The sequence below is a fragment of the Syngnathus floridae genome, chromosome 12, assembly GCF_059516105.1.
Source record: "Syngnathus floridae isolate MCC-2025c chromosome 12, RoL_Sflo_1.0, whole genome shotgun sequence".
In the NCBI taxonomy this organism is placed as follows: domain Eukaryota; kingdom Metazoa; phylum Chordata; class Actinopteri; order Syngnathiformes; family Syngnathidae; genus Syngnathus; species Syngnathus floridae.
The window spans coordinates 13,924,690-13,938,390 of NC_142424.1; the positions used below are offsets into that span (position 1 = coordinate 13,924,690).

The 13,701-nt window shown below is 41.9% G+C and overlaps 1 long non-coding RNA gene across 1 annotated transcript; it reads left to right on the forward strand.

Moving 5' to 3' along the window:
- The first annotated feature begins 9,125 nt into the window (after window positions 1-9,125).
- Window positions 9,126-13,701, forward strand: LOC148390114 (uncharacterized). The gene is made up of 5 exons (XR_015861790.1): window positions 9,126-9,249; window positions 10,356-10,474; window positions 10,579-11,673; window positions 13,387-13,468; window positions 13,576-13,701. It is a non-coding gene; the product is annotated as an uncharacterized LOC148390114 (long non-coding RNA).

Sequence of the window (13,701 nt, forward strand, 5' to 3'; positions counted from 1 at the left end):
CTTGACCGTGAGAGCAGCCTCGCAGCGGCATTTTGCACTAACTGTAGACTTTTGATACTGGACTTAGGAAGACCAGAGAATAACACATTACAGTAGTCTAGGCGCGACGTGACGAACGCATGTATAATAGTTTTCGCATCCCCGGTCGAGAGGATCGGACGAATCTTAGCAATATTACGAAGGTGAAAAAACGCAATCCTGGTTATATTCTTAATGTGTTTTTGAAAGGAGAGCGTTTGGTCAAATATTACCCCGAGATTAGTTACAGTATCACTCTGAGTGATAGCACGGTTATCTATAGTTATAGTGGTTTCCTTAAATAAGTGTTGATAACGAGTAGGACCAATTATCAACATCTCAGTTTTATCTGGGTTAAGATGAAGGAAGTTGAGAGACATCCATTGCTTGATCTCTGCAAGGCACGCCTCGAGATTACAACAGTCCCGCGGATCTGTCATCGATAATGGCATATATAACTGGGTGTCGTCCGCGTAGCATTGAAAACTAATATTATATTTACGTATTATGTCCCCAAGCGGAATCATATAAATAATAAATAAAATCGGTCCGAGTACCGATCCCTGTGGGACACCACACGTAACATTATAGAGCTTAGAGGACGTATTGCCATGGACCACACGGTGCGTCCTGTCTGATAGATAGGAATTGAACCAGCTGAGTGCTGACCCTGAGATACCAACAAAATTTTTAAGACTCCCTAATAAAATATCGAAGTCTACAGTGTCAAAGGCAGCCCTAAGATCGAGTAGTAACAATACAGACGACGTATTTGAATCCATAGCTATGAGGAGATCATTAGTCAATTTAGCAAGTGCTGTCTCTGTGGAATGATTAGCTCTAAAACCAGACTGAAAAGCATCATATCGATTATTAGGGATCATGTAATCAATAAGCTGCTGCGCTACTACTTTTTCAAGAAGGTTTGCTATGAATGGGAGGTTTGAAACTGGCCTATAATTACTGAGACAGTCCGGGTCAAGATTTGCTCGCTTAAGTAACGGTTTAATAATGGCGGTTTTAAAGGCTGTTGCCACTATCCCAGAGGAAACAGACAGATTGATTACATTTAAGACGGACGGTCCTAGAATTGGAAATAATTCTTTAAGTAGTTTGGCTGGAAGCGGGTCGAGTAAACATGTTGTTTGTTTAGCCGCACTAACCAATTTTGTAAGCATTTCAAGGGACACGCTTTTAAAATTTGAGAGGGTTATTGCATGATCCCCAGCGCTAGTAACCGGCGGAGCGATTAGAATGGTATTCTTGATCTCGTCCCTAATGGACTCAATCTTTTGAGCAAAAAATTTCATAAACTCGTCAGCTGAGTGGAAGGAGCTATCGGGGGTCGGCCGGCGCAGAGTTAGCTTTGCCACTGTATCAAGTAGGTATTTAGGATTGTTTTTATTGAGATTAATGACTTGCGAAAAATAACGAGTTTTTGCTAAGATAAGCGCATCTTTATATTTCAGGAGGCTGTCCTTCCATGCCTGATGGAAAACCTCAAGTTTGGTTAAACGCCATCTGCGCTCATGCTTTCTACATAATTGTTTAAGCGTACGTGTTTCATCTGTGAACCACGGAGTTGGCCATCTACGGCGAGTTTTCAGACGTAGCGGCGCCACAGAGTCAATGGCTTTTAATAATGTCGCATTGAATTCATTTGTAAGATTATCAATAGAGCCGCTGTATGCGGGAAACATGGCGGTTGCCGGCGACAGTAACTCAGATAGCGCAGTTGCAGTCATGGAGTTAAAATTACGGCTGCTATAATTCTGAATGCTCTCTTGTCTTTGACAAGGAACTAAAATTTCAAATTTTATTAAGAAATGATCAGACAGAACAGTAGTGTATGGCAGTACTGCTATATTTGAGGTTGCTAGTCCCCGGGATAATACCAGATCTAAGGTATTTCCATTCTTATGCGTTGCTGCCTGTACGGCTTGCATAAAACCAAACGTATCGATTAAAGTCAGAAATGCCGAAGTCAGTGGTTCTGACGGTGAATTCATGTGGATGTTGAAATCACCCATGATAACTATATTAACTGCATTTGTCACTAGATCAGCCACAAATTCTGAAACTTCATCCAGGAAGCCAGAGTAAGCCCCGGGTGGACGATAAATAACAGCAAGATAGAATGACGGTAAAGCAGTGGCTCGCACAATGAGAACTTCAAATGTTTTAAATACGTGAATTGAGCGAGGCCTAAATCTAAGCTCAGAATTTGAGATGAGGGCGACACCCCCACCCTTTTTTCGAGGACGCGCCACATGCGAGCTCACAAAATTTGGAGGCGAGGCCTCGTTAAGTGGCAGCAGTTCATTAGGTTTTAACCAGGTCTCGCAAAGACCAAAAACGTTTAGATTATGTTCCATGATAAGGTCATTAATGAGAACTGCTTTCGTATGAAGCGATCTAATATTCATAAAACCGAGTTTAAGTGTAATCGGTCGATCAGGGTGCGTATCTATCGAAGGATTTTTAAACGGGATGCGAGTAAAATTGTGCCTAACATCACCTCTCAAAAGTTTATTAGCGGGGTGGGATGAAACGACCGTGGGAATTTGATGATGAATATTTGTTACACATGTGAAGTTATCTAAAACAGGCACCGTTTCATCAGCAAGACCGGTCGGGACGGAGTGATTGGATTTGTCTACTACCCCAGTAGAAAGTGTGTTTATGTGTACTGCAGCACTATTTAAACTGTCGCGCTCTAGTCTACACGAGGAGCTATGTGTATGCTGAAAGAGTAGCCTAGCGCTAGTTAACTTTAACTTAACAGACTCCAAACCCATCCTCACAGGTGGTCTAATCACCTGTGCCCTGGCCTGCTTTAAAGTGACCTGTCATGAGTGGCTCAAACAGTAATCTATATTCCTAGAAAGAGTGAAGGCGCCTTCACGGTTAGGGTGAAGGCCGTCCTTCCTCAGCAGGTCGGGGCGGCCCCAGAAGGAGGACCAGTTATCTATAAAATACAGTCCCTGCTTTTTACAGAACCCAGCCATCCATCAATTAAGGGAGACTAATCTACTAAACCTCTCATCAGTGGCTCTCCCAGGCAGGGGGCCAGAGACAAATATTCAATGCCGACTCATCTTTCTGGCGAGATCACAAGTCCTCGCTCTGTTTTTCTTTTTGATCTCTGATTGCCTCATCCTAACATCATTGGCGCCAACGTGTATCACTATGTCCGAGTAGCTTGTGTTGTTGGAACTACACTGTTGACTAGGCCTAAGGTTAGCTTCTTTGTCGGGTGCTCTGCCCCCAGGAATACACATTACCGTGGCTGGATTTTTAAGCGTGATACATCTTGCAGTGGAAAACTTGCAGCCAACAAACACCGTGGAACCTAAAAGAATGAAATTAAACATTAACATTTAGCCTCAACCAACATTCACAGATACAACGCAAACTACACAAACGTAAATCTTTTTAAACACAATGAGTTGTACTTACCGTGTACGCTCTAGACGGTCCACTTGCAAGCAGAAAATAAAGATATTTCTGTTGATAATCGTCGTGTTTGTATCCGTTGTCTCGCTCAAGGCCATTGCGCCCACAGATTTGAATTTTGGCGAGAGTTCAGCCTATTGACGTCATTACCGCGGTGTAATACCCGCATATCTGAAACGGCAAAGTTAAGAGTAGAGTTAAATAAAGTTTTTAATCAACGCAATAATTTACAACCGTTGACCAGTCGAAATAATCGTCGAAATTTGGCGTCTGTGGCTGGAAGCAGACGCCGAGTTCGACGTTCCTCCCAAACGCCACACTCCCTCGCTTTTCAGGGCTACAAAAAAAACATATTTTTCAAAACAATGAGTTGTAATTACCTTGTACGCTCTAGACGGTCAAGTTGCAAGCTGAAAACAAAAATATTTGTCTTGTTAGTAGTCGTGTTAGTAACCGCTGTGTCTTGTTTGCCAGCATTGCCGCTTTCCTACTTCCTGTTGCAAGCCACGCCCACGGATTATAATTTTGCCGTGAGTTCCGCCTATTGACTATTATCTAAAACAGTTTGTGCGGTATTGTGTTGTTCTGTGCGGTATTGTGTTATTCTCTGCGGCGTCGTGTTGTTCTGTGCGGCGTCGTGTTGTTCAGTGCGGCGTCGTGTTGTTCAGTGCGGCATGGTGTTGTTCAGTGCGGCATGGTGTTGTTCAGTGCGGCATGGTGTTGTTCAGTGCGGCATGGTGTTGTTAAGTGCGGCATGGTGTTGTTCAGTGCGGCATGGTGTAGTACAGTGCGGCATGGTGTTGTTCAGTGCGACATTGTGCTGTTCAGTTCAGTGCGGCATGGTGTTGTTCAGTGCGGCATGGTGTTGTTCAGTGCGGCATGGTGTTGTTCAATGCGGCATGGTGTTGTTCAGTGCGGCATGGCGTTGTTCAGTGCGGCATGGTGTAGTTCAGTGCGGCATAGTGTTGTTCAGTGCGGCATGGTGTTGTTCAGCGTGGGATGGTGTTGTTCAGCGCGGCATGGTGTTGTTCAGCGCGGCATGGTGTTGTTCAGCGCGGCATGGTGTTGTTCAGTGCGGCATGGTGTTGTTCAGTGCGGCATAGTGTTGTTCAGTGCGGCATGGTGTTGTTCAGTGCGGCATGGTGTTGTTCAGTGCGGCATGGTGTTGTTCAGGGCGGCATGGTGTTGTTCAGTGCGGGATGGTGTTGTTTAGTGTGGCATGTTGTTCAGTGCGGCATGGTGTTGTTCAGTGCGGCATGGTGTTGTTCAGTGCGGCATGGTGTTGTTCAGTGGGGCATGGTGTTCAGTGCGGGATGGTGTTCAGTGCGGCATGGTGTTGTTCAGTGCGGCATGGTGTTGTTCAGTGCGGCATGGTGTAGTTCAGTGCGGCATAATGTTGTTCAGTGCGGCATATTGTTGTTCAGTGCGGCATAATGTTGTTCAGTGCGGCATGGTGTTGTTCAGTGCGGGATGGTGTTGTTCAGTGGGGCATGGTGTTTTTTCAGTGAGGCATGGTGTTGTTCAGTGCGGGATGGTGTTGTTCAGTGCAGCATGGTGTTGTTCAGTGCGGCATGGTGTTGTTCAGTGCGGCATGGTGTTGTTCAGTGCGGCATAATGTTGTTCAGTGCGGCATGATGTTGTTCAGTGCAGCATAATGTTGTTCAGTGCGGCATGGTGTTGTTCATTGCGGGATGGTGTTGTTCATTGCGGCATGGTGTTGTTCAGTGCGGCCTGGTGTAGTACAGTGCGGCATGGTGTTGTTCAGTGCGGCATTGTGCTGTTCAGTTCAGTGCGGCATGGTGTTGTTCAGTGCGGCATGGTGTTGTTCAGTGCGGCATTGTGCTGTTCAGTTCAGTGCGGCATGGTGTTGTTCAGTGCGGCATGGTGTTGTTCAGTGCGGGATGGTGTTGTTCATTGCGGGATGGTGTTGTTCAGTGCGGCATGGTGTTGTTCAGTGCGGGAAGGTGTTGTTCAGTGCGGCATGGTGTTGTTCAGTGCGGCATAATGTTGTTCAGTGCGGCATGGTGTTGTTCAATGCGGCATGGTGTTGTTCAGTGCGGCATGGTGGTGTTCAGAGCGGCATGGTGTTGTTCAGTGCGGCATGGTGTTCAGTGCGGGATGGTTTTGTTCCGTGTGGCATGGTGTTGTTCAGTGCGGCATGGTGTTCAGTGCGGCATAATGTTGTTCAGTGCGGCATCATGTTGTTCAGTGCGGCATGGTGTTGTTCAGTGCGGGATGGTGTTGTTCAGTGCGGTATCGTGTTGTTCAGTGCGGTATCGTGTTGTTCAGTGCAGTATCGTTGTGTTGTTCGTATTGTGTTGTGTTGTTCGTAATGTGTTGTGTTGTTCGTATTGTGTTGTGTTGTTCGTATTGTGTTGTGTTGTTCATATTGTGTTGTTCGTATTGTGTTGAGTTGTTCGTATTGTGTTGTGTTGTTCGTATTGTGTTGCCTTTAACACTTAGCCTCTAACACTTAGCCTCTAACACTTAACCTCGAGCACTTAGAAGGTAAATAATTAGGAAGGAAGGACTCACCGGTGACGTCTTCGCCCACGTCCAAGCGTTGTACTTTGTATTTTCATCCTTCTGACAGTGGAAAACATATAGCCAACAAACACCGTGGAACCTAAACGAATGAAAGAAAACTATCATTTGGCCACAACCAACATTCACAGATACAACACAATGTGACGTGCGGGGTTGAGGTTAAAGGTTGAGTGAAGGGCCCTCGTTTTAAACTACTTTTTTGAAAAGGATTGGGAACAAGTAAGACGTATTTAATTTATTTAATGGGAAGTAGTAAGAGCTATTGAATTTAATCTATGTATTATATTCTATTGTATTGTATTCTGTTGTATTCTTTTGGATTGTATTCACACTAACCCCACTAAAACTTCAGCCCACAAAAACTGGCCTCTGGCACTTAGCCTCTAACACTTAGCCTCTAACACTTAGCCTTTAACACTTAGCCTAGAAGGTGAATAAATGGGTTAAAGGTTGAGTGAAGGGCCCTCGTTTTAAACTACTTTTTTGAAAAGGAGTGGGAACAAGTAAGACGTATTTAATTTATTTAACTGGAAGTAGTAAGACTTATTAAATTTATTTAATCTACTTTTCTTCCCAGGCAAAATTTGATGTGCTGCAATTCCAAATTTCCAAAGAGAATGAAGGAATGAAGTCCTTTAAATTATGATTTTGTATAAATACTAGGCATAAACACAAAATCTACGGCACAAAATGGGCAGACTTTACTTGTTTGAAAATGACTGGTTACAAGACAGACTTTTTTAATTTATTTAATGGGAAGAAGACTTATTTAGTTTAATTGATCTATTTTTGTTCCCTGGCAAAATTCGATTTGCTGCAATTCCAAATTTCCAAAGTGAATGAAGGAAAGAAGTTGTTTAAATTATGATTTTGTATAAATATTAGACATAGACACAAAATCTACGGCACAAAATGGGCAGACTTTACTTGTTTGAAGAGGACTGGTTACAAGACAGACTTTTCTGATTTATCTAATGGGAAGAAGACTTATTTAGTTTATTTAATCTATTTTTGTTCCCTGGCAAAATTGGATTTGCTGAAATTGTATTTTGCCATAAATAAATAAATAAATATTTTGTATAAATACTAGATATTAACAGAACATCTACTGCGCAAAATGGGCAGAGTTTACTTGTTTGAGAAGGAGTGGCTTACTCAAAACTAAGATTTATTTAATCTGTTTGTTCCCAGGCAAAATTGGATGTGATGCAATTTCAAATTTCACCACATGATGGTGCCCAATTTTAACTTCATAGGACATATTAAACACTTAGCTTGTTATTATGTTCAAGGTAATCAGATTTGTTTATTATTCTAATGGCCTTTTCAAAACTATTCTGGATTACTACTTTGGATCTATTCTACATTACTTGGCAACAACATACTCTGTAACAGATTAGGCAGTATAATCACATATGTTAACTTGAGAGTGCCCACACTCAATCTACTTATCGTGATGTGTTAAATCAATTACTGTTAGACATTATTTGTCTGATAATCTACTAAATCTTTGAATTGAAGAATTTGTGATTGAATTAATAGCTTGTTATTATGTTCAGGGTAATCAGACTTGTATATAATTCTAATGGCCTTCTTTTGAAAACTATTCTGAATTACAACTTTGGATCTTATATTACTTTGCAACAATATACTCGGTGACAGATTAGGCAGTATAATCACATATGTTAACTTCAGTGTCCACACTGTATTTATTTATGGTTATTTGTTAAATCAAGTACTGTTAGACATGAAATAGGAAGTGTTTCACATAAATGTTATGGCTACTCACCATTGTAGCTCGCTCCTGGTCAATGATACGAGCCTCTTCTTGCAGTGGAAAACTTACAGCCAACAAACACCGTGGAACCTAAAGGAATGAAATTAAACCTTAACATTTCGCCTCGACCAATATTCACACGTACAATGCAATGCGGCTACACTTCTGCTATTACAAACGTAAATCTGTAAATGAGTGTTACTTACCGTGTACGCTCTAGACGGTCCAGTTGCAAGCAGAAAATAAAGATATTTCTGTTGATAATCGTCGTTGCTCAGTGGCTCATGGCCATCGCGCCAACAGATTTGAATTTTGGTGGAAGTTCCGCCAATTACGTCATATCCGCGGCACATGACTGCGACGTAATACCCGCTTATCTGAAACGGCAGTTAAAAGTAGAGTTACATCAAGTTTTCTTTTTTAATCAACGCAATCATTTACAACCGTTGACCAGAATGAATCGTCGAATTTCGACGTTCCCCCCAAACGCCACACTCACTCGCTTTTCAGGGCAACAAAAGTACTTCTTTTTAAAAACGATGAGTTGTACTTACCGTGTACGCTCTGGACGGTCCAGTTGCAAGCAGAAAATAAAAATATTTCTCTTGTTAGTCGTATGTTACCATCCGCTGTGTCTTTGTCAACATCGCCATTTTCCTACTTCCTGTTGCGAGCCACGCCCACGGATTTAAATTTTGGCGGAAGTTCCGCCCATTGGTGTCGTTTTTGCGTGTAGCAAATCCGATTGGTCTGGAAGGGGGCGCGGATATGCAGCCGAGGGGTCCTGTGATCGGTGGGATGTTAAGTAGGCGTCGACGTCACGTCCGCGTCACGTGACCACGACGTGGCAGACGTCATATAGCAACTGCTGTTTTGTTTAGTAGACTTACAGTTGTTATGCATTGACATAATGGCGCACACTCCAAATAGATTTAAATAAATTAAATAATTCTTCTGCCCACTCCCTTTTAAACAAGTTAACTCTCCCCGCGGATTTGAATTCCGGCGGAAGTTCCGCCCATCGACGTCACGTCTGTCACGTGACCACAACGTGGCAGATGTCATATAGCAACCGCTGTTTTGTTTAGTAGATTTACAGTTGTTATGCATTGGCATAATGGTGTGCACTCAAAATAGATTTCAATAAATTAAATATTTCTTCTGCCCACTCCCTTTTAAACAAGTTAACTCTGCCCACGGATTCTAATTTCGGAGGAAGGTCCGCCCATTGACGTCTTGTCTGCGTCACGTGACCACGACGTAGCGACGTCATATAGTAACCGCTGTTTTGATCAGTAGACTTACAGTTATTACACGTTGACATAATGGCGCAGTGGTTAGCATGTCCACCTCTTAAGCATGATGTTGCGGGTTCGACGCCTGATCAATGTTAGCATGGAGTGAGCTGAAGTGCATGGCGCTGAAGATTTGAATCTTTGAAATGCGCTGAGGTCTGACATATCAGGCAGAATGGTTTGCCATCACGTTCAACAAAAAATAGAAACTTTCCCACTCTGATAAAAATGTCCTGTGTTCATATACATATTTTCATTTTGCTGTGCATCTTTTCCCTGCCATTTCGAGAGCCCAATTGACACTAATAGTTTACTGGAATGTGTTTGCCCATCCTACTTTGTGGAATTTCACCACATGCGCTTTTGAGCATCAAGAGAGCGGTAAGGTCAACAATAATACACAATTGGTTTGCATCCAATAATGCAAACTGCTTATTCAACTTCTCCAACCAATTGTGCATTATTGTGGACCTCGCCGCTCTCTTGATGCTCAAAAAAAGGTCCACAAACACACAGTGCTCCAACCAATAATGCATACTCCTTATTCAACTTGTCCTTGCACAGCATGAAGTTAACTAGAAGCCACACTTCTAACTGTGACTTCGTAGAAGTTAGAAGTGGGTAAAGTCTGGTTTCGATTGAGTGGAAGAGAGGGCTCAGGTCGTCACCTCCAGCCTTGCTCTACGTTGATGCAAATTTTTAAGTAATGCTCAACGTCAATAGGTCGTTACATTCAACCTGGTATGTAGGTCGAAAACAGACAGTCCTCATTTGCATTGAGCAGGCAGGACCATATAAATACGACTGGCCTCATTGCAGTTTGCATTACTGGTTGGAGCACTGTGCACCAAGAATCACCCCTCAAACCTGTTTTTGAGCATCAAGAGAGCGGTAAGGTCCACAGGGTTACATATTCTTAGTAAAGTATTAAGCAATTAATAGTAAAGGTAGACAACCTATTTGATAAAAAAGTAGAATAGAATAGAGTGCCCTTTATTGTCGTTTTACAACACAATGGTGCAATGAAATTGCGGCTACTTTCTGGTGAAAAACATAACGAACATAAAAAAAGTATGAAGGAAGTCTAAGAATTAACGTGAAAGATCTTATTTACAGTATGCATAATGCAAGTATTTATATTATCATGAATGAAGTATGTACATGAAGTAAATAATAAATAGTTATTGCACGTAGCAGTGTTAGTCTGTATGTAAAGGTGCATTGGTGTTGTATAACAAGTTAATGTTTTTCCCTGCTTGCAGTCAATTTTGACAGAAAATGAGACCAAGAAGGATCTGCCCTGAAAAGGAAGCCTTGGAGTTCATTTCTGCTGATAAAGATAAACCCACATTTCAAAAAAGAATAATCAACAAAGAGAAAGGTATGTTATCACATTAGAATTTAAGGCTCTACTACGGGTCTGCTATGCAAAACTTTTTTTTTTTTATCATACTATAATTAAATGTAAATACTCACATTTTTCAGGTTATGGAATAATTGCCACCAAAAACATGGAGGCAGGTGTCATGTAACATGGGGGTAGAGATGGTGCAAATGGTAGAATATGGATTGTTCACAGGAATAAATTGGCAGAGCTGAAATTCCAAATTTGTCCAAAAGATGGCGCCAGACCAAAACGTGAGACCAAAAGAGGAGCCAATAAGCTAAACATGGTAAAATAGAAATAAAAGAGTAGCACGGTGTCAGAGTGTGAGTCACGCATGGAAGCACAAATGTGATTTTTATTTTTGATTTCTTTGCTTGGCTAAAAATGTATTCTGTAACCGCTTTAAGCAATATTATTTGTTAATTCGATCAAGAGACCCGTCACTATGAGAATAGTGGCGTGACAAAAATTGTTTGGGGAAGCACAAATGTGATTTTTATTTTTGATTTCTTGGCTTGGCTAAAAATGTATACTGTAACCGCTTTAAGCAATATCATTTGTCAATTCGATCAAGAGACCCGTCACTATGAGAATAGTGGCGTGACATAAATTGTTTAGAAAAGTAGGTCAAGGGTTTGGATTTTTATTTCAGAGTTAATTGAAGCGTAACTTTAAAAAGTTATTTTTATGTAACAGAAAGAGAAAAAAAGGGGAAGTGAAAGGTTTTACCACTAGCTGTGCATTTGGTGGAAAGTACTGCGTGGTCAGGGCGGAAACAGCTGCTGAAGGCCACAGATAACCAAGCGTGGGGAAACTGGCCAGTTCCCTCTATAGGCGTGAGAAAGCTGGCCAGTCCCTCTATAGGCGTGAGAAAGCTGGCCAGTCCCTCTATAGGCGTGAGAAAGCTGGCCAGTCCCTTCTATAGGGAAAACTGGGCAGTCTTACCCTATAGGGAAAGTACAGGAGAAAAGAAAGGGGAGGGGGGGGACGGAGAGGTCTATAAAAGGTCCTGCAGGAGCAGCTTCAGGGCTTTTTCCCCCAAAAAGAGCGCTCATACGTGAAGAGGCCCGGAGGAGTTTCAAGATTTTTTCCAAAGTCCCGAAGATCTTTGTGTGAGACGCAGGATCGCTGGACTGAAATTAACTTGGATTTACTCCCAAAGATTGGACTGGACAACTATATAGGAGAGATAGGTGAGGATAACCGTTTTTATGTATTTTAGCGAGAAGGGGAAATAGTCATCGGGCCGCCGGCTTCCTCGTGGCGAGCCTGTTTCTTTAATTTGGATTTTAGAAGCAAGATCGAACTGATCACTCGACTTTGCTTCCACCAAAAATAGCACGCAGCTGGTATTTACCTCTTCCCTTTTTTATGAACTGTGTTTTGCAATCGAATTGTTCTGGGATTGAATGATTTTATTAACACGGGTATCAGTGAGTGAAATTGTTCAGTTTCTGGAGTAATTGAGATTTGTAATTCTATTCCATGTTTCTTCAATAAATGTGTTTTGTATATTACTTACTTCGTTGTGCGCGGATTTGTACTGAATATGCAACCGAAGGCTCAGGCCCGCTTCCCCTTTTTGACGGGCCGCGTAAAAAGGAACTCCGAACAAGTTAGAGACTTAAATAACTTCCGTAGTTATTTGAGCCACGAGTGAATTTCGATCCGTTCAAAAGTTGTTTCGTCTGAATAAATTAAAGGAAGTGTTTAAATCAGATTATTGGTTTGTGTAGAACGGAAAGTTATTTAACTATTTGAAAGGCTCAGGCCCGCTTCCCCTTTTTGACGGGCCGCGTAAAAAGTAACTCTGAGCAAGTTAGAGAATTAAATAACTTTCGTAAATATTTAACGGAAGAGTTGATTTCGTTAAAAGTGAATTCGGTTGAGAAATTACTTCCTCTAAATAACATAACGACGACGATTAAAATAAATCAGTGAAGTTGGTGGAGGATAAAAGTATTTCGATTGTCCGTCGGGCGCGGCCCAGTTCCTAAATTTGTCGGGCCGCGTCAAAAGTTAAATGGGACACGATCAAAAATAGACTTGCCTTCCAAATTAATTATTGGGCAAATCTAAATAGAGCACGACATTTTTATTCGGTTTAAGAAAGTCGCTATTCTTTTTAAAGCAATTAAGTGGGGTGAAGAACTCCGACGGGGAAGTGCTAGATCTACGTATGAGAAGTTGGAATTAATCATATAAAGTGCATTAATTTTCTTCTTAAATGCTATTATTGTCACACTTTTATTAATTCGATTCTCTTTCGAATGAAAAAGTTGGTCGGCTCGCTGCATGAGCGACCAAGTGGAACGGACCCATATCAACATTTACTTCGGCAAAACTAGTGCTTGGGTGCGCTATACAAACGAATCCCTGAGGTCTTAACAAAGACATCTAAAAAATATCCGTAACAAAATAAGAACTTCAAACACTAGCGGGGAGCCATCAATACGATGCGGTCACTTCGAAGTCTTGCCTCGAATTGAGTTACTCGGCTCGAGCTTCGGGTGACTTGAGAGGGATTGGCGTCGTACAGAAATTAGATTGATTCCGGTGGAGTTAATTTAACTCGGGTGGTTAGATTACGGACGAATCTCCGAACCCGGCTAAAACAAACCCGTTACCGGGAAGCCGGGGGCACCTTAATGCAAGAGGTGCGTTTGACACAGGAGAGTTCTTGCTTGAATACGTTGGAAGGCACGTGACAGGTTCAGAAGGAGAAGCCCTGTTCAAACAATACTCAGATACAGATGCAGCATTTCTGTATTTTTACTCTTTCCGGGGACGGATTTTCTGGTAAGAACAATTGAATGAATCATTTAGTTATAGATGCTTCAGCTATGTTTGATAATATCGCTGAAATGCAACAAAGACTAAATAAGTGCAATAAATCCCCTATACAGCGTGGACGGCAGCAAGCACACAGCAAGACTTGGAAGATTCATAAATGATGATCACATAAAGCCAAACAGCAAAATTAGAATAGTAAGTAACAATATATATGTATACACTGTTGAAACCGTCAGACAGAAAAATTACTGTTGATGACTGTAATTCCTACTATTTATTGTCTGTGCCTATATGACCAACAGATACTGGATAAACAGAAAAAACCACATCTGTGTGCTTTTGCAATCACAAAAATAAACAAAGGAGAAGAAATTGTGTACGACTATGGGGACACCAACTGTCCATGGCGACAGGTATGTATAACAGTA